At 36.8% G+C, this 25,710-nt stretch overlaps 1 long non-coding RNA gene across 1 annotated transcript; it reads left to right on the forward strand.

Annotated features, from left to right (window-relative positions):
• Positions 1-2,945: 2,945 nt before the first annotated feature.
• On the forward strand, positions 2,946-7,562 carry LOC135403470 (uncharacterized). The gene is made up of 2 exons (XR_010425411.1): positions 2,946-3,160; positions 4,630-7,562. It is a non-coding gene; the product is annotated as an uncharacterized LOC135403470 (long non-coding RNA).
• The last annotated feature ends 18,148 nt before the right edge of the window (positions 7,563-25,710 follow it).

Below are 25,710 nucleotides of genomic sequence, written 5' to 3' on the forward strand. Positions count from 1 at the left end.
TGAACATAAACACTCAGAAGCTGCCATTGCTCTCAACCTCCTATATGGGACACAAAAATTATGGGGAAAAATTTCAAAACAGAGTCAGGAGCAGGCTAAATCCATCCTTTTTTCTAGATTCATTTTCCTTCCCCCCCCCCTTTCGTGTCATTTTTCAGAGAAAATTTGGCAGTTAAGAGTGGAAATAACTCTCCATTAAAACCAATGAGAAGTTCTTTGTAAAATTCGGGGGCTAACATTAACAAAAGGGGCTGAGGTCAAAATGCAAAGCTTAGGACTGTTTGAAACTGTGATATTTTCTGGCATTGTAACAGAATAAGAATCTGATTACTGCAAGTTGCAATACTAATCCTTTATGTAATTTAACAATTACTAATGCACAGTAAGTTTTTCTGTTATTTTCTTTTTAGTTTCATCAAAAAGACCAGATCAAGTGCAAACTGCTATTATAGGGATTTTTAATCAAATACAATTATATAATTAATGATACAATACTAAGCCATGACATTCCAATTACCATTGATAAACATTTCTTCAGGGATCTCTGGCTTTTCATAGTGAAGACTGGTAGAGAATGGATTCCTATTAGGCAGCTCAGAGCCCCTTGGGCTCTGTCGTAGACAAATAGAATTTCACATGCTTGTACTGCTCTTGTCTTATCCTAACAGCCCCCTTCCTAGCCACATTAAATAAGTTAGACTTATTCTGTGAGGGCAACTAAAAATTCTGAATGAATGCTGTAACCAGCAAATGTAAAGGTTGAAGTGCAGCAGTGTTATACATTGTGTTTTCCTCTATATCAGCAAATTTCAGGGTAGGAAATTTCACTGTAGTTAAACTTCATATACTGAACACTCTTTTGATCAGATACTCCAGAAAATGAATGAAATTGTTTTTAAGCAGTCAATAGCCAATGTTCACACAGCTTGAAAATGAACTACAAGAATTGAAAATTGCTTTGTAATAAGTATGTTAGAAATAATATGTCCCTTCCTCTCAAGTAAATTTTTCTAAAATAAAAAAGATGCATATTTCACATGCAGGAGCTTTAAAGAGTCAGGGAGAGGCAGAGATGGAAACTGAAATGAGGAATAAAAAGAAAACTATCTAAAAGTAACTGACTCTTCCCAAATAAAAAAATACCACAAAACAGCGCAAAACATGTTGACAAAAACTAAAGTTGGAAATCATAGAATTCTAGAATTATTCGGGTTGAAAGAGACCTTAAAGAACATTTAATTCCAGCCTCCTGCCACGGGCAGGGGCACCTTCCACTAGATCAGGTTGTTCAAACCCCTATCCAACCTGAACACCAGGGACTGGGCATCCACAACTTCTCTGGGCAACCTGTTCCAGCACCTCAGCACTCTCATTATCTTTTTGTGGCACATCTGTCATAGTTCCTGAATGGCATGGTTTCCAGTGATCCTACTAGGGTGATTAAGGAAGAGAATGGGGAAACTTCTCCAGGGAAAGTGAAAGAGAAATATTTTGTAGAGCTATAGGTGTTGAGAGAGGAGTTGACTCTGTTTCTTCTGTAAACATTCTTGGGCTTAATACAGGGCACAGTTATTCAGGTAACAAAGAAGGAAGGGTGCATGGCAGCACATCTTTATCACTTAAAATGCTGAACAGCTCTTACTACATGTACTGCTAATGAGAGGGGGACTACAGTCCCATTAACGTTCTCCAAGAAGTCTCCTTACTCCTGCCAAGGATACAAAGCCACAAAGAATGAAGCCACATGACCAAGCAATAAAATCCTTGGGGTAGGGTATATATGTGGGGGGAATGATATATATAAATCTATATATTTCGTCTTAAATTAACCTCTGGAACTATTCTTGGAGTGTATTACCCCTAACTACTTCCTGCCTCTTACCTCATTCCATGCTGTGTTGTAGCCAGTTTGCTGTATGTATGTGCTAGTAACCATATAAGCCGTTATCTTATCTCAGTTCTTTAGGGAAAAAAGTGGAGGAAAGTGAAGCAATTGAGTGAGTTTGGGGGTTTATTGTTTGCTTTTGGTTTCTTTGGGTGTTTGCTGGTGTTGTTTCTTTGTTTTGGTTTATTGCTTACCTATTGTTCAGCCTTCTCTTGAGATGAAGAATTGGGCTTTGCTGTACGTTGCTAAACTTCGAAAAATAGTTATTCCATACAAGGAGGGAATATGTAACTTCTTAACCCACAGCTTTTCAGCCCACAATGGCTTAGCTGAGTTATTCTAATTTAGTCCAAAAGGCATTTGCTCCCCCTGCTACTGATTCTATTGTACAAATTATTCCAATTACAGAGCCACAGTGTCTTTATGAAGCTGGCTTCAATTTTTACAGCCAAAATGATGTGTAAAAAATTGCAAAATCAAATATATACTGTGCCTATTGATTGTGTATCTACAATGAGTCATAAAACTTAATCGCTATCATGAAACCTCTTCACAGAATTACTACTTCAAAACTCTGAATGAACAAACTTGTTCTTGCACAAATATCAAACATATATGTGTGTATTTTTTTCAGGAAGAAATGATATGATTTCTATTAAACCTATGGTGAAATTAATTTATTTTTTTAAAATATAATACATCAGTACACCAATTGACACTTTATGGAAGTTATTGACAAAAGCACTACTTGCTCACAAAGGTCTGGATTTGCAACAGGCACTAGTATTGACTACATCACCAGATACAGAGCTGTGTAATCAACAACCAAAAGAGTTTGTGTGAATCCTGATGTCTGTATCTATCGACGAAGATTAATATTGATATCTACAGAAAAATATATCTCTTAACTAATGTGAGTAACCTCATAAAGTTCCCTTAGATTTTTTGAAAATTTGAAGTCTGCTTAAATTCTGAAAAATAAAGTGATTTTTTGGAAATAGTTCTGAAAAAAACTTGATGACATTTTCTAGCCTTTTATGCATTTTAATTTGAACAGATTCTGTCCAATCTACAATTTCTTTTAGGTAATAAAATTGACTTGTTCTGCAAATATCACTTCTTTTTTATTGCTAAGAACGTGAATAGTTTCGACTCAATATTCACTGCTACCTCTTGCAGTCAGTTTTCTGGAAGGATACTAATGTAATTATGTTTTTTTGTTTGATTCTTGCTCAAGACAACTAAACACTTCTTGACTGAGGAAAAGATGTGGAGGTAAGCAATATTGTTCAATGTTGAATGTTGGTATCAGTGCTAAACATCTATAAATACATTGCTAAATTAAATTCTCCTTTATTAATTAATGTGTTTTTTAAAAGCAAATCATGCTGTTTTAAATGGTGTTGTTTTTAAATCATGTTGTTTTGAAAACAGAACAAGTCTACATTAGGTTAACCTCATGATAGGACTTATCTTGCATATCTCAATGGCATGTGATATAAACTGTCTTGAAAATTCCTCCTTCTTGTTGCACCAAAGGACAGAAAGGCATGTGGCTAAACAACCATGAATTCCGCTTTTCTTCGTAGAGAGTCTACATGCAAAACAATACAATTTCAGCTCAAATTAAACATAAGAAATATTTTTCTATTAATCTTATTTACCATTTCAAGATTGTGTAATGCAAACAAGCTGTGTCAAACAGGTTGTGCAACTGAGCAGTCCAGTTCTCGAGGTCTGAATAAAAGAAGAATGAAAGACCAGTAGTGTCTTAAAGGCATTTCTGTTATTCAAAATTGCCATAATTTATTTTTGTTTATTTTCTTGGAGGATATATTCCATCAATGATTGAAATGCTCTATAATAGTAGTGGGAGATCTGATACTACAGCACACATCTAGTCCATGGAAATAATATGTTTCCTCACCTTCCCAGTGACCACCATCAAATTTCTCCAGAGGAAAGCAGCAGAAGCCTTGAAATCTGCAGTTTAAAAACCCTGCCTCTAGGCAGTTATGTCTTAATCCCAGGCAGACATGGTCAGTTACATTTTGCCAAATTTTGACATGAGCAGTGTTGACAATCTATGTCTGGGTTCATCATCCAGATTTTCTTTCTAGTCAGAGGAGACAAACAGGCATTTCTAGAGCACAGGGCATCACACCTATTTAAAGTACCTAATTGTCCCTGTTAGAGGTAGAAGTAAACGAGGCAGTGAGTTTATATGTGGATATTCCCACTATAGACATCCAGAGGTTGGTGAAATACAGTTTAATATCAGAGACCAGTTTAAACCCCAAAATAAGCAATTGTAGTTTCCCAAGCTCTCTCATCCATAATGGAGAATTAGTAAGCATTGCAAGACATTTTGTGTAATATGTTGGTACATTAACATCACTGCTAAAGCTCTTTGAAGGTTAATTTCAGTTTAACAGTATAATCCTTGAAAAGCCTTCACTTATTATCTAGAGTACTGGAGAAATGGGTCAGTGAGGTTGTTTGTGGAGCAGAAGCTGACGCAAACAGAAAGACAATCTTATCAGCACCTGAGTATAAAATAACCACCCACTGGAGCTCGTCCATACATGATGCACTGCAGGAATTCAGCAGGTGATTGATAAGGGGAGTACACCAGAAATGTAAGCAGGCTGCATATAAAAAGAATGTAAACAATACAGCATTCCTCCCTGCACTCACCACCACGGAAATGATAACAACCCTCTCTCTGTTGACATATTTTACAGCTCAACCTTGCCTCTCCTGTGCACATAGACACTGTACTGGCTACGGATCCTCTCCAAATCCACTGCCCTTCCAGAAGGGAAAAGAATCATAATGCTCCCGCAGCACCCCAATGCACCAGCATAAAGAAAATACTGGATCTGTTGCCCATCCAGAAATACTGACTGGGGACAGAGCTGATGATCCACACAGACCAAAACATCTACACATTTTCTCATTCTTGTAGACAATCCCAATAACAGCTTGAAGCTCTCAGTTCCCACCTTGTGTGTTAATAGAAGCAAATAAAAGTGAGATTCCAAAGCAAATGTGTAGAAGTAGCTCCTTTTGGGCAGGTCCCTTAACATCCTGCTGTCTGGATCCTCCTGCAAGCCTTGAGGAGATAGAAAGGGGCAACATGCCAAGGCTGCAGATAAGAAGTGGAATCAATGTTGTTGGACAAAAACGACTTTTCAGTAGAGTATGCTATAGAATATAATTTCTAAAATATCTATTTGGTATTACAAAACTAAGACTGAGTAGGAATATGTTGAGAAGTGACTTGGGTCCTCTTTATATTGAAAAAGTCATAACTGTTCAGTCTTCAATTTATGAGAGCAGTTTGATTATTTGAAATATTTGCACATTCATTTGATTTAGTACATTAGAAGAAATGGAAACTTCAATAACATCAATGTACTCTTAAAGAGTCACATTCCACATGCCTTTGTCTCCTGTTACTGAGAACTACACTGACAAATCACAGTGAATGCTGAAACACATGGATTTCTGAAGCCTGGTCATACCCTAAATTAATACTGCTGCTTTCATCCTGCTTATTTTGTAAAATGACCCTGTTGTTTCTATTCAGTTGCTTTATGTGAGATTCTTGATCATTTCTGTCAATCAAACTCTGCATGCATCAGGTGACCATTTCATATGACCCTGCTCAGAGAACAAGGACCTCTCAAACAGTGCTCCAAGTTGTTTTAAATAGATTCCTACATTCTGCTATTTATCAACAACCAGACTTAGCAAAACATTTGACCTCTGAAAACCTTTGACCAATTTTTTCAAAGAAGCTTGAATTTATTCATTATTCATGTTCATTCTTCCTTCGGCATATGGATGATAATGCATAGATATGCAAAGTCCAAAAAAGTCAAAAAATGGTGCCTTGAGCAGACAACCCTTCTGTGTGTGTGTTTGCTCACTTTGAAAAAGTATAATGAGGTTCTTAAACCTGAACTTCTGTACTTTCATATAAGCAAAGAGAATGTGAATCACGCTGAAGTGAGAGAAAAAGGCACTGCAGAATACATTGCCAGAACCATGTGCTACACAGAAGTCCTAAACAGAAGTCAAGGCTGCAACAGACGAACTGTAACTCTTGGTATGCAATCCTTCACTGGGATATGTCTCAAAGGCCTCAAAGGTGGCTAATACAATGCCAAATTTCAAGAAGTATTTTTGGAAAATCTGAAAAAATGTTAATCTATTATTCTTACAGCTATGCCACACAAGTCAGGCAATATGTGGGATATATTAGGGAAGAGCAAGCATGAATTTTCTATAGGTTAGTTATGCCTGAACAAACATACTACAGTTCTTTGGTGATATTAGCAGTGATGTGGATAATGGAGAGTTGGTTCATAAAATCTACCTGAATCTCCAAAAGGCGTTTGGAAATTCAACTTGTTGAAGGTTCTTCTGAGTGAAAAGTAAATGGTCATGAAGAAGGTACTTCCAAGGTAAACGCTTAGTCAAAAAATGGAAAACGCAAGATATGGTACGTTGTTGGTATTGACAATGGAGTGAAGTGAGCAATAGCTTACCTCAGGGATCTGTGCTGTTAACTTATCCATGAATTATCTAGAAATGGGAATAGCTGAAGTGACAAAATCTGATGGGAATCCTTTGAAGTTGAAATTGTTCAAAGCTGAAAAAAATGCACACTTACTGTGCAGCAGCATTTCATAAGAAAATAGGCAAGTCCTGACTGTACTTGATACACAATAAAAATAATACGGAATGTGAAGCTTAGGGTAGATAAATGTGAAGTAATGGAACTAAGGGAAGTGATCCTTATTTTATTTATGTAACAATGGTTTACCAGTACTAATCTAGAGTGAGTTTTAGCCCCAAATCCTGTGGAAATCATTGCCTCGGGTCTCAGTGCAGTCAACAAGGAAAGAAAATGTTAAACACTGTTGGACAATTATACAGAACAAACCAGGAAATTATAGAGAACAAATGAGAAAACAGCATTTTCATAGTATAATCTAATGTTCATCAAGCAAAATCAAGGGGAAAAAAAGGTACTTCAACATTTTCTTGTAAAGCATTAATAATAATAACAACAGCAATACCTCTTTAAAGTTAGCTTCTTATATTAAGGCCATCTGAAAGATCACCAGTTCCTAAGGTGTTATGATAGGTGTTGATAGTCTTCTCTAATTAAAATAAACACTTGTTTCCAGTCTTTAGAAAATGAATTTTGTAACTAATAATAAATTCTCAAGTTGTTACCCAATTATACACAAATGGAAATTCAGTTTTGTCTCCTAATTAGTTTTTTTATTTTGTTTTTGTGGGGTTTTTTTCTTTGTATGTATGTGGTTTTCTCTTTTCCTCCCCCCTCTGCTACTTTTTCCTTCCTGAATGCAACACAATAAGAGATGTAGCAACTGGAGCTTTGAAACTATGACATACAAAATGATTGCAAATGCATTAGCATCAGAAATTCTTTAAGACCAATTAATGGGAAAATTCACTAAAAGCTGCATTATCTCTTTAAAAGAGCTTTACTCACTTATGTCATGCAGCTCATAAATAACAGAGATCTGAAAGGAAATCCCTTTGTAAATTGTTCTTCAGACTTTATAAGAGAAGATGCCAGTCATGAAGCTGTTTAAACATAAGTTTATGTTCTGAATAAAAGCACGACAGAATGAATCATGATCTTGTTTTGGAAATTTCTGTGGGTGGAAATGAAAGACTTTGGCCAGATTGGTTATGTTTCAGACACACAAGGGAATTGAAGAGATCTGAGTTAAACAAGGAGGTGTAAAACACGGTTTATTGGTGATGTGAAGATTCTGTTAAAGTCAGATACATTGGACAAAATATAAAATGGGGGTCATAAGTACGTATAAAGTCACATAGATAAATGAAAAAAATCAGAAGGAATGCAATTAGACTAATAATCTATTCTTACGTAGCAGTTAGTCAAGAAAATATATAATATATTAAACTGACTGGGTTACAAGTCAAGAAGTGTGAAGTCAGCCTGGTAAAATTGTACCTACAGAGTGACAGGTGAGGCATCACTGCAGGCATGAGTGAGCATTTGGGAACTCAGCCTTCTCCAGCAAACAGGTTCACTGATTTTATTGGCATTTGATGTCAGTTTTAATTACCTAATTGTATATGTGTCTGATTAAGAGTTATAATTTCTATAAGGCCCAAACTGACTCTCATTGCGTTTGAGAGATAGGGGGAACTGGCCTGAAATTTGTGTCACGTTTTTGGTGTGTTATTTTGTCCCAGTATAATCTTAAACAGCCTTAAACCATTTTTGTGAACTTCTATCTGCTGATACTTACTATTAACTATCAAGACGGTATAACAAGAGCTAAACTAAGGAAACAATCTGCGATTGATCTTATTTAATGCAATTTCTCACAGTGTCCATGCCAGATAGACAAGAAACCTTACCAAGAACAGCTGCAGAATTATCAGATACAACAAACTCTATCAGGAATGTGTTAATGTGTTGTGATGGCAAACTGCAGTATCTTTTTTTTTCCCGCCTTCATAATGTGAAATTATAACTTACATTTTCTGTAGGTGCTACTGCACTTTTAAAGATCACAGTTCATATGCCAGAGAACAAGACACAGAACCTTTCCCACCACTGGTCTCCTTTATCAGGGTTATACACAAAATCCTGTGTGTATATGTTAAATATAAATGTAGATATTTAGGAGGTGCTTTCACTGAAATATGGGTTATATGTGGTAATCAATATGGCTTCAGTGCCCGAATTACACCCTAGCTGTGTTTTCACTTCCTGTTCTTTGGGAGTGCTCCTAGAGAGGAAAGCAAGGCAATAATTTTCCCTAAGGAAAAAAAATGGAGCAGAAAACTTGCTGACATTTTATAAGTTCAACAGTTTGGTTACTGTCCCCAGTTTTGCAGTGGTTCTGTTTTAGCCTTTGGGTGTCAGGCTTTCATTTCATACTACAAAACACTTCCTGAATTCCTGGGGTTGTATTTCTTCTGTATCTGTAACATTTCACCCCTCTTCTTTTCTTCCATTTTGTTTCTCTTACTCCTCTGTGTTATGATCTAGAAAGTGTTTAAGTTGAATTTAGGCTGAAGAAATCCCAACAGGAATATCAGGTGGCAGCATCGCTTTCATCTCATTGCTCCTTCAACAGACAACCTCAACTTTGTTTTGCTAATTTTGACAGAGAAAGTGTTTCAAATAGAATTACTGAAAAGCATCTGGTCTCATTTTGGTCAGTACCTTCTTGGATGATACCATGGGAAGATGCTGTGTTCATCTTATGGAAATTAATGAGACAACTTTCTCCCAGATGAAAAAACAGAAGACCAGCAAACCTTTAATACTCGTCATTATACTCTTTCTTCTTTATATTAGTAGGCACCATTAGCACCAGAAAGTCTTTGAAGAAACATTATCTTAATGTATGCCATCTTGCTCACAACATACAGAGCAGTAACAACAAAGCTGGTGATGATAATGATATATAACCTTTGTCAAGTTGACATAGACCTATAGAACCTGAGGGAACATCAGCTATTAGTGTTTCTGCAGATGGCTTTTTCTAATAAAAAGCTTTTCATCTTAAATGCAGGTTTGAAATTTCAGAGAATTTGGCATAGTACAAACTGCTATCAAAGAATATATAATGCAAAATTAAACCTCTACAAGTAGTTTTTGAAGGAAGAAGACACTTTACGCATTTATGTATATGTAATTATTAAATAAATCATTTAAAATATCTGTAATAAAGTAGTTGTTGAATAGTATTGGTTAATTGTCACTGCACTAAATATTTTATTTTTTTACTGCTTTAAATTATGTGAGTAACAGATATTGTCAATAAATTGCAAGATTGCTTTTAACATAACATTGCACAAAGAAATTGCTACCACCTTCTGATTTCTGGTAGAAATCTACTAGATCCAACAAGTTTGCACTGTAACTTGTTTCTTTAGCTATGAGCTAATGATTTGAAAAATGTGGTGTAAAGGGAAGCAAAACTATTCAAAAATTTGTACTAAAACACTCATAATAAAGTTCCAGGCATAACTAGGAGCCTGTGGCTGCCTGAACACCAAATATAGGATTAGGGGACTCGGCTTTGTTCCTTTTGCAAGAAAGGACTCAAACCCTTTCGACTCCTGAGAGATGTATGAAGATTTGTACTTGAGATAGGTCCTTCATCTGCTGCTTCTGTTATTCTATTCTATTTCACGTTTCATAATAAAATATTGATCAGAGCATTAAAGTTGCTATATAGCCTGATAATTAGGACAGTAATCTGAATCCTATTTCCTGTGCCAGCTGGCATTTCAGTATAAAGGCATCCATCAGCTTGGATTCAAATCCCCGTTTTAAATCAGGTGGTGTCCTAAACTGTTAAACCATAGAGACAGACTATTTTGGCTCAATGAATATTTCATTATGTCCAAAGTAAAGAGATGGAGAGCAGCATTCTCTGAAAAGCTGGAAATTATCATAGTCACTGAAGAGCCAGGGCAGCAATTCTGAAGCTTTCAGAGTTTCCAGACTCCTAAATCCACATGAGCCCATCTGTTGACCTGTGAATTTGAAAATCCTGGAAACCTTCAGGCAAGTTGTAAAAGAGACAGACTCCAAGGTTCTTTGTCCTCTCACCTGTTCATTTATTCATTAATCAGGTACTAAAGAACTCATCAGGTACCCTGGTATGTGATTAGAAAGACTTGAAACATTTTTGGCATGAGCAGATCCATCAAAACCCTATCTTTCTTGCAGTGCAATTTCATTGTGATCTTTGAAAAATATTTTGCTTTCACTGATTCAGCATCCTTCAACAGAAAAAGCAGAATTGTTCATATTTTCCAAACAGCTAAATGTTTACTTTGCGGGCTTAATTCATTACACGTAGTGCAGTCAGACAGTTCACTGACACATGCTGAAGGAGAGCTCTCTATAGAGGAGGATGACAGACTGTGTCACTGGCTTCTAATACATGTGAGCTTTCGTGAAGATCATGTTTCTGATATTTGTGTAAATTAGGATGCCAGGATCTTATTGCTTTGAGTGGGAGGATGAGATGGTCTGATCAGTGTGCCAAGTTCCTGTAACTCATCACTTTCCATTCTCCATGAAGTGGCATTCCCCTAATCTGGCTGCCAAAAGCTGGTTTCTGTTTCGCAGTCCCAAGGACGGTGCAAAATCTCACTTATTACCTTCCTGTTAGGCTAACTGCTGCAAAACCTGTTTCTGATTTGCACTTGGTTTGAACTGGTGGTCTAACAAACTCTGTTTCTCACTCTCCTGCTCTCTTCTAATTCACCACCCCCATTTGGGCATACTTCCAAGTGTCAGCAAAAACTGGGTCCCCAGCCACATACAACAGGCAGTGCCTGCTGTGTTTCATTTTTATTTCAGCTGGATTGAAATACAAGACATAGAATGGGTACTCTCTGAAGTCAAACTTGCTCAAAAAGGTATGTTAGTATGTTAGACTGATTTTTTTTCTGTGATATTGGCACTTAGATTCATGTAATATTCACACATAAGACTTCAGTAATTTTGGAAAAATCAGCACGGATTGCAAGTTGTGCCTGGAACAAGCAGGTGTAATCCTGGAAAGATAAATATAATCCAGTTGCTAGAACTGATTCCTTTAGCATTTTATCAAAATCCCTGTTGTAGCAACAGCCTTATTCTGTTTTTTCCATTCTGCTTAACCAGCAGATGACTCAGTCTACAGACCAAGATAATACTGTACAATTATAGCATTCAAAATGGTTTATGTGTGACTACTCAAAGCTTGTCTTCACTCTGTTTATTGGCTACCAGCACACTAAGCTAAATGCAAGTTAACAAATTCCTAAAAATACTCCAGGGATGAATCATCCCTTTCAAAAGGGTTCTGGAGAGTGTTTACCACTGTGATGGTAAGTCACGGGGTAGCAGGGAAGCCAATTTCTGTTACAGAAAGAGACAAGCTTGAGTCAGCCAAATGCTATGTTACAGTTTCTGAATGCTTTGCCTGGAAGATGGCTATTATGAGTTAACATTCTCAAATTTGGGCAGCTGAAGGAAACCGTTACAGCAAAATTTTCCCAAAGTATCTTGCAGGCCTGATTTTTGCTTCTTTCCACAGGAATCCAAGAATTTTTAATTTTTCTAATTTTCTATTTTTTTTTAAATTATTTCCAAATCATAAGTGACTCAACATTGTCAGAAAAAAAACCCTGAAGAGTCTGTTTGCTGGGAATTTAGATACTTGCCTTTCAATGATGATATTGGAAAATGTGTGTTCAAATTCATGGCAGAGATGTGTGCCCGAATATTCCCTGCTACCTACAGAGCAGACAGAAGTTTTTTTGAAAGGAAGATATTCATGTGCCATATCTTTTTTTTAAAAAAACTTTGTGCCTGATAGATCTAGAATTTCAGATAAAGTCTTAGAAACATAACGGTTAAATAATAACAACAAAAATAAAATCTAGATGTAATTAACACTGACATTTCAACCACTGTCCTGTAAAAAATATGCAATAAAGCATAACAGATTTGTTCATCTATCCAGAAGTACTTAATTTTATCCCAGTATTGCGACTTTCCACTCCAATTTAATCTGATAGAACATTATTTACTGTAAATTAAAGACTGAAGAAATGACAAAAAGCATCTTTTATAGAGTTCTTTCTGTTTGCTAAATAATGCAGACATTTTTCAGAGTGGATTAAGGAGCTACCTCCAATGCTGTTCTGCAGAGCTTCTCTCATGGAGGTTGCCATTCCCACGCATCTGAGATACCATAAGTGGCCACACAACTATATCATGGCCTCAGTTTGATTGTGTTTTGGGAACCCTGCTCATCCACCTAATTAATGCAGATGGCTTGTGCTTATTAGATGTGTTTAGTAGCACCTTTAGATAACTCAGACTCTAGGCTGGAATAAAGTCCTCAAGGTGTTGCTCAATAAACAGAATATCGACTACAGTTAACATAAAATCATGGTAGGTCTTCCACATTGGAACCTTGACCAGTTGCAAAATAAGGCTATGCTCTTCAGATAAATGTGGAAAAAAAAGAGGATAAAAATGATATTTAGATATCCTGAATCAAACAGTACAATATATAGAAGGCATCTCTCAGTCCACTCTTGACACATCTCTCTGTTCATGCTCTGCCCGCCATCTGACAAGCAAGAAAGGGAAAGTAGGTTTTTGAACAATAAGGTAAATTAAACAGAATTTTAGAACAAAATTTTGAAAATAGAGGTAATGTGAATGAGTTTATACTCTGATATCTTCTTCCCTACTGTCATTCACTGCAACCAAAGAAGTTTAAAATTCCTTGGAGATGACCAGTGAGATGTGTCACACAAAGGGACATAGACTGGCATCTTCACCTTCACAGACCAGATAGCCTCGATCCTTTGCATGGAAACTATTAACTGCTTTGAGGTTAATTAATTGTATTTCATAATGAAAAAAATCAGTAAATCTATATTTCAGAATTAAAACCTTTTTTTCGTAACTGTATATATGCAATTTAATCATACTCTCTTTGTCCCTTGGCTCCGCCCTCTCACAGTTGCACTTTAACAAGCAGGCTGATGTTTGCATTGAGATGGTGTTATAAATCTTTAAGAAAGTAGCCTATAAAAATTCTCACTTGTGCTTACAGATCCCTTGTCAGAAGGAAAAGTGTTACCTAAGATGTGCTGCAGCCTTGTTTGCAGAGGCAGATCTGGGGAATTGACTGCTGGAAAGCATTTCTGTGAAGAGTAAATGAGGATATCTTTAGATAATCACTTATGATTGAGACTTTGAAATGTACACCAGAAATGTTTGTGATAGTAAAACCTCCCACTTGATCCCAGTGGGGATTTGGAGGAAAGTCTGCTGGTGTTAAGTGGTGTGTTTTAAATTTGCACTGTGGATGCCCAGCGAAAGTCCATTGCAAAACCTTTGCCCTTAGGTTGATGTGAACTGCAAGCTCTTAGCTCCTGCATTTTGTCTGATGATGCATTTGCTGTCCTTCACAGATAGTACTTTGAAAGAGGTGCTCTAATGCAACTTCAAAGAGCGAGATGCAAAATAAATGAGCCTGCAGGCAGAATGCTACTTAACAGCCTTCTGGGAGCTTTATCAGAGTCCAGCTCTGTCTCACATCCATCCTTACTACTACCACTGTTTGTAGGGATGGCTCAGAGCACTCATTGGAACGGCTTAACAGTTGCAAACTTACCAAATAGTCCAAATGCATGAGGGGCCAGGAGATGAGTGTTTCAAAACTTTCTACTTCAGAGTTCTTTCTTTCACTTTTTTACAACCTGGCAAAGGCAGACAACAGACCAATGCCTCTTATAGGATTTAAAACCAAAGAAACATGTCATTGGAAATTTAGCACACTCCAAAGTGAGAATACTAAGTATTTATTTGGTAAACATATAAGAAAAGAAATAGGTATTAATGGAAAATTTGTAATGATAAATTGATATTAATAAACACTTTACCAAGTAGACCACTCAAAAGCTGGTTTGACCTAGGAATATAATTCCTGATGACTCCCACTTGCCCCATACTCCTGATTCAAATTCTACTAAAGAAAGAAAGACAGGTATTGATGCCAGTAAAAATACAGAGCAAAAATACCACATAGGCCTAAATGTAAGTAAGCATCTGCAAAAGCACCAGTGTCTACAAGCCCACCTTCAGATTGTAAGTGTTATATATTCCCACCTCACAACCTCTAATTAAGGTTAAGATTCATTTCAATAGCAGTCATAGCTTTACACTAAATTTGCTTTCTCTTTTTTCTTATTTCTCACAAATATATGATAGTATTAAAGCAGTCCTCAAACAAGAAAAAAAAGTATTCAGGAATAAAATTATATACATATGAAGAGATAGTCCCACAGAAAAGTGCTTGAAGTGGAAGCACAGATAATTGTCTGAAGTGTGCATGGTTTTCTCAATTGCATATGCATTTTCCATAATTAGAGCTGCATGAATAACAGTTTTTTTCTGTTTGCTGGCAGCTCTAAAAACAGACCTAATCAATGAATGTGCAGGCATCAAAGGACTTTTAGTATCGATTAAAGTCAAAACGTTTTGGTTTAAAAAAAAATTTAAATTAAATATATTCCTTTTTTACTGAATTTTTAACAAGAACAATTGGCAAAGATATGAATTTACAAAGCACTTCAGTACAGCTGTACGTATATTTTTCCCATGCAGAATTCCGCCTGAAAAGGCTTATACAAATCACAAATTAAGAAGTTACAGTGTGTTTAGAAACTTCTGACAAAAGGTCAGAATTCAGTTTTGTACCAGTCACCAACACATTGTATATAATTTCCATAATTTCCAGTTTTGTCTCCTTTTTTCCTATTTATTTTTATTATTTTTTCTTAATTTTCTTATTTTCAGTCCTCTGTTGAGCTTCTGTGCCTAGCTTATTTTACTTTGGATGCACATGTGCTAGCAGTGAAATCAGACCATTTATATATTTAAAATCAAAGAGAATAAACAGTCTGCTGTGCCTCAGTATTTCTGGGTTTGATATGGTTGGCACTGCTATAGTCTGGATTCGTTTATATTTTTTATACTCTTCAAGAATTAGTCACCTTGTTGACCTCCTGGTACTGGGAATAGCTAAGCAAACAAATGGAAGAGAGAACCTTACTCAACTGTTAGACTAAGCAAAGGTGACAAGGGAATCACTAGGGTAGGCTCATACATATGCACGGTCAAGGTGTCATCCTGACAAAGTGTCTTTTTACACTGCAGTCATACAATTTATACTGTCAGCAAGTTTTAGAAGTGAAATACATGTATTTCATTGTTAAAATTAAAAGGAAAGCTTTAAAGCCCTTCTCCACTGCCTTTTTTTTTTTTTTTGAGCAAGGTATTAAGTAAAAGTGCTGTTAATGCAAAAACAGAGAAGAGCATGCAGGGAAAGGTCAGTGTGATAGACACTTAAAGAAGTGCTGCTGATTACTCATTAAAGCTATCTGCAATGAGGATTTTAAGCAATGTCTTTGCTTCCACTGATGTCCTGCAGTCTCTCCATCAAGAATCAAAAGCATTAGGGACTTGACAAGAGATAAACAAATGCATAAAGTTCGGGGTGCCTGAATTCATCCTTCTTCACTGAAAATTACAATTACTTCCCCTTAATTAAAATTGTCTTGTTGTATTGCTGTGTGTGCAATAGAAGTGTGCTAGAGGCTTGAATCCAGATGACGATGACAAGGTGAGCTGGAGTTCTGGCTCCCCTGAACTGTGGTTCCTTGGAGCTCTGACCATTGGCAGCGGGTTTAATGGAAAATAATATGCCTGCCTGTATTATTCAGAAGTAATTAAAGATTCAGTCTTGTGCAAGTATTTTATATATGGCAGTATCTCAACTTTGATTACACTGAAAATATGGCATGCATACCTTTTTCTACAGAAAGGAGAAAAAAATCAGGTTGCTGCATGAGACGTGTAACAGATGAGTGTTGATACACTGACATACTGATAGTGACTGAGGATACTTGTGGTACAGATATCCTATCACTTCAGGTGGCTCTACCATCAACCCTCTTCATGTTAAGAAGCATATGAAAAACTACACCCTAAGCTGAGCAAAGAAACACAAATTTTAACACAGTGAATTTGCAAGTTCAGTAAGTTGCTTGAAGAAGGGAAAACCAGCCCACAAATGTTTTCTACCCACTTGGAGCCACTGGCTATGTTTCCTTCATATATCGTAGAAAAATGCTGTCAGATATCCCAAAACTCCATGGTGAGCTAGTCACAAGTCTCTGTAGATAAAGGAAAAAAAAACATAGGAGAGAAGGGAACAGGGAAATGGAGACAACGTGTGAACTATTTTAGAAAATGGAGAAATTGCAGAAATTTTCCTGTCTATCAAAACAAACAAAATCAAAGGAACCAAACTTCTATCTGATAACATGCGATTTTTAATTGTTTGATAGGGAAGGTATCCCTGGAGGAATTTGTAACTTCAAGAGTAATTACCAGCAATGTTTTGACTGCTGATACCTTTGGGCAGCAATTTGTTTCTGTTTAGTTTTAAAGTACTGTCACGTCAATCAGATCTATGGCGTCATTCACAGGAAATTGTGACACCTAGGCTAAGGAAAATACATGTTAGAATGCACGTCCTCCCATCCATGTTTAAGATAGAGTCATTTCATCCAGCTGCTCTTCTAAGGACAGAAGACTGGAAGTGTTAATTGGAGAGATGAGACATTCATTAAGCATGAAGATCATAGGAAACATATTTCGTCTCTTTTCCTTTGCACAGTTTTATTTACAGATGCTGATAGTTCTGTAATTGTTATTTATCATATTTCTTTGCACAACATTAATGAATCAGCATTAAACATTTATTTATGAAGTTCAGCAAAATCTCTCACCCTCCCTCCTTCCTTCTATGCATCTGTTCCACAGCTCATCAAAACTAACTGCAATTTTCATCAGTTTGTTCACAGATATTTAACCAAGAAAAGTTAATGTAGATATACAATCTGTATGTTAGAATTTTGCAAGAGGCAGTGGGAAAATTCTGGTTTGTTTGTTTTTTTCTTTTATCAATTTCATATAGTCAGTCTGGCTGTGTGTGTATAATGTTCATAATTGACACTTATGTTACTTTTATTAGACCTTGAGGTCATATATTACGTTTTGAATTTTTGATTACATATCTTAGAATAAATATTTAAAATATTAATGTAAAAGTATTTTCTATGGATGTTCTACATATTGATTTAAAATAGTTGAAAATGTTCCTAAAATTAACAACCTTTCTATTTTAAGTCCTCAAGTGGTACACTATCTGTTGCTGCTGTTTCTAATACCTTGAGGTCCCACTTACTAGAAGATGGAGAAAATTTTCCTTTTTTAGTGGCAGGCTGCTGAGCTATGGGGGCTTTACTCAGTAGTTTAACTGTAGGGTACAGAAGTACATCTCACTCTCACAAAAAGACTCCCATCCTATCCACCTCCTACCTCCACATCAAGCCAGATTTTTTCCTGTGGGAAGAAAGACTCACAGAGACTGGAGCATCTCTGCAGCACATAGAACGCTTTAAGTGTTGCCATGGGAAGTCTGTGGCAGAGAAGGATTTTTCCTGTGTTCAAAGAGACTGATCCATCCTTGTTTGGAGAACTGCAGAACACCAGTACACAAAGATATAAATAAAAAAATATCAAAATTATCGAAAAGCTGCTTCAACTGTAATCTCTGTGATTATTATGACTTAGCACTGTATTAGCACCTAAAGACCCCAGTTCCATGTTACAGAAATTGTTCAGATATACAGTGAGCGAATCCATCCCTTCCCCAAAGGATTCAGCTACTGGCAGAGAAGTAAAATGTTTTTCAGTGTGTTACAAAAGATAGCATGCTAGATTGTGTTCCTAGGACTGGAGAACCCTGCAATGTTTGGCAAGTGACTTTATCACCTGGTGCCTGTTTCCTATTCACAGATTTGGGTTGTGACTGTGTCACTCCATGTTGCAGTGTTTCCAGATTTGCAGGTGCAAATAATTATAAAAGGAAATTAGGAAACAGTGTTGGCAAATAAGGCAGCATTAAAGAAAACATCTGTTAGGGATCTGGAAACATAAAAGGTCTATCTGTTCCCTAGCCATGCATTCAATCTGGTTTTTTCTTACTATGAGAACCGTAAAGTAAAGTCTTATATAATCTGCCACACGAATCATCCATGGGAAAGAGAGTTCTGGAACACTGCAGGAGAAACAAATTCAGTGAAGGTGAAATTGAAGAGGCAGATAAATAGTAAAATTTTCAGATCCTAATCATGTTGTTCCCCAGAAAAAATATGACCCTTTTTTAAAGCTTTTATCTAGACATTTTCTAACTTTTATTCATTCTATACTACAGTATGATTCCTGAAAGTCACTGAAATAAAACTTTTATTTATACTGGACTTGAACTCCTTTCATATTCTGCCAGAAAGTTTCAGAGTGAAAAAATCTAAGAAAGTCAGAGATTAAAGATAACTTTAGCTTGTTCCAACTTAAGTGAATGAAATAAAATCAGTGAATTTAATAAAATCAGAATATTATGAAACTGATGGTTGTTTTTGCAGATTCCCGCTCTCTTTATCCTTTAAAGAATAATGAAAATACCTTCTTTACTGCTAGACAAGACAGGAAAGCTGAAATTTTTTAATTATTCTTAATTTCACAGACAGGTCTAGAAGGAAATCTAAAAATGAATACCACATACTGGGCACTGTGTCTCATGTGAGAGCACACAGAGTAATATAGGAGGATGAAGGGGATATTAACCTGTGTTGGGTTTGGGATGACTGATATCATTGCAGCCATTGGATTTTTTCAGTAAATAGGACAAATTGTGGAACCTGAACTTCACTGCTCTATCTGTGTAACAGCTCAGCCAGGATCTGAGGTCTCACCCTGTGCTGCCGGGAGGGCAGAGCAGGGGTGTTAGCCCAGGACATCCATCCCACCAGGCAACTGAACATAGTGCCTTGGACTGAAGGCTGTGCTTCAGCATTTGCAAAACTTTGCACAAATTAATAACTCTCCGGTAGGTTTCGGAGGCTTGTTCGGACTGCTACACTGTGTGTGCCACTGTCACCTTAGCTGTGTGTGCCACTGCCACACCCCTTCTCAACTGCGTTTTGAAGACACCACCCAGACAAAGTGCAGAACAGAAATGTCCCATCTCTGGCTGCGCTCAGTGTTTTTGTTTGCTAATGGGCTGTGCCAGGATACAACGGTGGAGACTTTGGACTCAGTAGATCACTCTTGTTACAGTGCTGGAGCCCAGAGCCTGTCACCAGGGCTGAAACAAGAATGAAGAGACTCCAGGAAAAGATGTTTAGCACAAAATCCATTCTGTGTTAACATAATTGTATTCCAGTGTCAGGGAACCCTTAGCTTTAGCAGTTAAGGAATATCTGCAGTTTGCTCCATTATACAGTGTAAATACAGCCCTCATGGCTCTCATCCTCCCTCTGTTCCTTCTATTCATAAAGGCTGAAAAAATAGGTTCAACAATCATTTGGTAAGCTTCAAAATGGGTTGACAATAATTCTGTTGAAATGCATTCAGTCTCTATACATTTGTAAGTAAAAAGGCAAACAACCCTGTCATGCAGCAGATTCCCACTGATGGGTGGGATGAGGTGGAAACAGTTCTGCAGGTGGGTTATGTGGAAGGAACTGCTAAAGCTTAAAGAAACACCATGGGCATATTCCATGCTTGTCTAAATAGACTTCAGTGCAGATCAGCTTGCAGTGTCATAATATCCGGATTAAAAATACTTCACATACTTGAATATAAGTATTACTTAAATATAGCAAGCTCGGTGCAATAGACTTGTTTTTCTCAAAGGATTTCAAGTTGCAGTTCCAAATTGAATGGGTTCAGTCTCACCACTCTGTGTGTCATGATTTCCCTTGCTCAGGTGGAGAAATCAACAGTGAAATAAAATGAATTATTTGTTTCAGATCATGCAGAATTTTATAACAAAGCTGTGATTACTTGGCTTTATGATTCTTCAGTAAAATCATATAATGGCCATCTCCTGCCCTTGGAGTTGCTCTGACTGTTGTTAGAGCCATTTATATTTTCAGTCACATTAAACATGTGTTAAACTGTACTGCCCAGCTAACAAATCAAATCCACAGCATTGAAATAGGCTGTAGTAATTTTTAATACAACTCCATAGACTACTCTGACTTTACACCATGGATAAATTGACACACCTCTTGGTCTCCAGTGAGTTTAAGTCCTTATGGGAAAAATATACATTTGTTCCTTCTTTCCAAGAATATCAGTTTCCAATTTTACTCTCCTTAAACAGTCAGAAGGTACATCTGTAGTTTTCTCTCCTATCTTTTATAACCTTACCTTTTAAAAACTGTGACAGTAGATCTCTGACTAGTTTAAACATTTCTCAATTACATTGTGAAGCTGAACAGCTCATTCATAGCTATTCTTATCCTTCCTTATTTCTTCATCATTCATCGTTTAAAAGGCTGTTTCTGAGTTAATCCTCTGTGTCCTTTTGTTTTGAGTTGTGAATATTCATTTGGCTTAGGGAAGAGACAAATGTGGATTATCCTTTAAACGGTGCCTCAAGGTTAAATTGGTTGGGAAAATAAAGGATTCCAAAAACCAACTAAACAAAAGAAGTGTTATCCCAAACTCTGGCATTCCGCAAACTTGTCTCTTGGCAGCACTATAAATATGAGTTCACAATCTCCATGGAAGATTGTGAAGATTTTATTCCACCACTGTGCTTTTTCATAAGAAAGTAAAAGCCTTTTGTTTTTTCTGAGATGAGAAAACTACAGCTAACAATGTTGACTCTGGGCTGATCATAATAGGAGTTCCTAGTTAATATCCCACCAAGGTGAGGAAAAAACAGTTTACACTTCCCAGAACCATTTTGTCTTCAGAAAAAGGCTGCCCTGAAAATAGAATGACCTCAACTGCAGCAATTCACACCCAGTCCAGCCTCTGAAGGCCACCTTAGCAAATATAACAATCTAAAATGAGTGGTTTCCTTTTCTTGTTGTTTTTAATAACTTTTGAAAGACTTCTGAAAGTCTCAAGTTTGATGTGTCACTGCCAAATGACAGAGATCTTTTCTCTGAAGGTTTTTTCTATCATATATGTGCATCTTAAGAGATTTAAAATGCAGAGATTGTGGAGTTCTCCTTCCACCATGGGAGTCAGTTTCTTTTTATGAACAAGTGACTCGAGACTAGATTCTTGCTAGATCTTCAAGTGGAACCCCTTCTTTTTCCAAGAAGGAAAAGTCCTGCCTTTATATCTCCTCAGGGCTTCTGCTTTAATATTCCTTTGGGTGATGGCTGCGAGGCTTTAGTGTGCCACTACATCAGTTCTTGATGATGTGACATGTAGAAAAGGTTTAGACATAGCCAACAATAGTTACATACTAAATATATTAGGCACAGATGTGGAAGGCAAGAAATAGCTCAGCTCTGGTACAATGTCTGTTCTTTGAGACCATACTTGTTGAAGCATCATAAAACATACAGTAAAGGAGAGTTTTGCTTCAGGGACAGTGTTTTGCTTACTGAGTCTTTTTATTAAGTAGGGAGAGATGAAACATTACTTTCCACAGAGAAGCTTGAGTGAAGAAGATCAAGAAGTCTTTCATCTTGTGTTTTTTACTGTTGGGTTTTTTAATTCATTATCTATTTTTTGTGGCACTTGCTTTTCCCAAACACGTGAAGGAAAAGAACACTCGGGAAGTATCAAAGTCACTGGCTTTTTCTTATCTTTTTGCATTTTATTCTGTTTTCTCTGGCTTTAATCTCTGAGTAGAGAGGGAGAAGCTGCATGCAGAACATTGCCAGGAATAAAGAATGGAGGCAAATCTTACCTTTGCCTATCCCTATGAAGACGGCCGACAAAATCTATTTCCAAGAATCCTATGTAGTCCATTTTCTTGAAAGAGTACATTATTAATATCACTCTAGTCTTGTAGTATGTGCTGTTAGACATTGAAGAGGGCTTTTTTATGGCTCAGTAAGGAAAGTTTATTACTTTTAAGACATTTTGGTAGTTGAGTCTTCCTCCTCCATCCCCTTCCCTGCCTCTTCCACCTGGAAGTGTTAGTTTTTCTGAGTGTACCAAAGTGAGACTGGAAAAATTGAGGGAGATTTACTCCAACAAGGCTGCACCAGATCTGAATTGAAAAGCCTGTGAAGAGACATGCATAGACACCATAGTTTCATTAATCCAAGTTGGATAAAAGGTGCTAGGCTGCGACTCACCAAGGACAAGTTGGAATCACTAGAAAACTTTTTTCAGCATTTTTTTTTCCCAAGGACCTGAATCTTTAATTAATTTAGACTCTCAAATATTCCTGACGTTAATGTAAATATTAACACATAAAAAGACAAGTGCCAAAAGGTTTTTAATCTTGTCACATGCCCCAGGTTTTGGCCATGTGCATCTCACCATTTTGTCTAAGCATTCTGAAACCACCATAGCGATAGGAGTTCTATAACCTACAGCAGCCCTGGGAATAGTGACCTAATAAACCCTGTTTTAAGTTCTGTTGGCTAACCACTATTTATATATACATATAAATATATTTATATATAGTTTTATTTATATACAATAATGATTATTATACATATAATGGTTGCTTCCTTTTTTTTTTAATATTTATGTTGCTTTTCTAATTGTGCATTTTTTATGTGCTTGAGAGGAAGTTACGATGGAAGATAAAACTAAAACCTGCAACTGGAGATCCAAAGTGAATAAAAGCTAAATAAGTGCTCTGATAATCAGTACTTCAGTCACTTGCACAGAACTCTTGTGCCCTGTTTATCTTGCTGATCTCTTCAGGACCTGATCCTATCTTGTTGCCAGCATCAGCATCTGTGTGGACTATTTAAGGTAGAACAGGATTTGAGAAGGTTTTTGTGTTTGATTTCCACCATGAACATGAACACCACCAGAAGAAGGGCATTCCAGACAAGAGAAATGGCAAATATGAGGGTGATCCATTGTTCAGCAGATCCTGTTCTCTAACATTGTGGGCGAAAATTCCAACAAGTACTTGCTAGTGTTTCAACTACACTATTACTCCTATTCTTTAGGACTTCCCAGCTCTTTCTGTGGGAGAATATCACACCAGGCCCAACCAGGACAGAAGCCTGATATTCACTGTAGCTCGGGTGTTTCAGCAATGAATGGAAACAATGCACGGTGCCATGCTTACCATATAGGCAAAATGGGCTCAGAGGCAAAGAGGTTCTGCTCCCTGGGCTGGAGGCTGTCACATATCTGAGCTGGTTGCTTCACAGCTAATTTAGTAAACAACGCAAATCATAGTAACCTGAGAGTGAAAAACATGCAAATTCACCTGTAGATCTGTGTAGTCACTTCATCTATACAAAATAAATTGCTAAAAAAAATTACTGTGCCTCAGGGACGCAGAGACCATATCTACTTATAAAGCACAGGGAAATACAAGCGTTGTATATTTTACCAAGGGGAGTTTTTTTCTTTCATTTCTTAAAAGTAACTTATAAAATCTTCCCTCATATTTGAAAATAGAAGAAGTCTTGCTGTACTGGTAAAACTTAGTTGGCTTCTGGTAGGCATATTGTGTTGCTAAGGCTAAAAGAGAAACCCTTTCTTTCAAATAATTATTTAGAAGGTTGAAGGAAGATTTCATATCAACAAATTGAAGTTTCTTTCTTGTTGTAGCTTTTATGCGTCTGAATGAAGCACTTCTCAGGTCTTTGAGACTTGTATCTGAAACTGTAATATACGTCTTGTTTCCAATGTGACCTTTAAGGTTTTATATTTTTGATAGGCTGCTGTTCACAGCAGGGAAAAATGGCACGAGGAGATTTCTTTATGGCAGAATAAAAATGTGTTTACCTAAAGAAAAAGCAATACAGAGTGTAGACTTTTATTTCTTTTAAAATGACAGGAAATCAGAAAAAGCTTCTCAGAGAGTTTTTGAGGAACTTAGTTCACAACCTGTAGCAGATCTCATCAATGCTTGGGGTTAATTCACTCATTTTGTTCTTTGAGAGACATGTATTTATATATATTTACTCTTCAGGAAAGATATTAGACTCAGGCTTGTTGAAATGATAACTTTTCTTCAGTGGTACAATGGAATAGCAGTTCAATTTGATTTAACCAGAAACTAATATGATATGGGTCTTTGTCTCCTTGAACTGGTTGGGTGAGTTCATTTGGCAAAAGGATTACAGGCCAGGAACAGTCATTATGTGGCTGTACTGTCCTTTACACTTAATACAGACACATAAGTTGTGGATTTGGATGTCCTAATTAATCTTGACTTTGCTCATCTCTGTGGGGAATTATGACAGCCAAAAGTCTGCCATAAACGCAGAAAGAGATAATATGGTTTAGCATTGGACTATCCATTTCATCTTTATTTTGGTCAAGGAGTGCTATGGTACCACTCATCAGATCTTTTTGTAACCACATGTCACCGTCTAAGTGGGAATTATAGTGTTGTTCCCATTCTCCTTGATGTTCAGCAAAGTGCCTCAGGGACTGTAATAAGAGATACACAATCTCTTTGAAAAAATTTGGCTGCCTGTGACACTGTCAAGGTTTAGCCAAATGTATCTGGGGTTCAGATTTCACGTAGAATTTTCCATTTAAACTTCCTGGTCTGGTCAATAATATTATGAAGAAAAGACTCAATAAGTATGAGCCTCATTTCCAGACCTTTGTTTTTCTGGGTGCTTTTTACCCAGCTTATTACTTTGTCATTTCTTTGCCATTGAAACATGAATAATGATACTCTACCCACTATATTTGTTGTAATAGGTTCTATAATAATGAACAGATTTAAAATGCTGCATTTTCACCCCAGTGTGTATTGTTCTTAAGTTACCTATATATTTCTCAGCACACTGGATATGATGATTTGCTGATCACCTCCATCAGTGTGTGTCACATTTGCTGTTTATACTGAAATGGGCCACATTTGGGAGAGTGTTGCAGTATAACACCCATCAAGAGGAGAGTATAGCATCCATCAAGCAGCAGTGTCAGCAAGTTTTCTTTCATGCAAACTTAGAATCCCCATGGATGTTCAGAGTCACCACCTATTAAGTTCTGAACAAGGAGGAATAGCGAGGTCACAGAGAGAAAAATAACATGTAGCTTGTAATTCAGCCCAAAGTCCCTATGAAAACACATGAAAGACATTTATTACAGCTTTTCAGAAACTCACATGACAGCCAGTTGGTGGTATTTTTGGTAAGGTAGAATTATGTCTATTATCTATGGAAATCCA

This window comes from Pseudopipra pipra, chromosome 1 (genome assembly GCF_036250125.1).
Source record: "Pseudopipra pipra isolate bDixPip1 chromosome 1, bDixPip1.hap1, whole genome shotgun sequence".
NCBI lineage: Eukaryota > Metazoa > Chordata > Aves > Passeriformes > Pipridae > Pseudopipra > Pseudopipra pipra.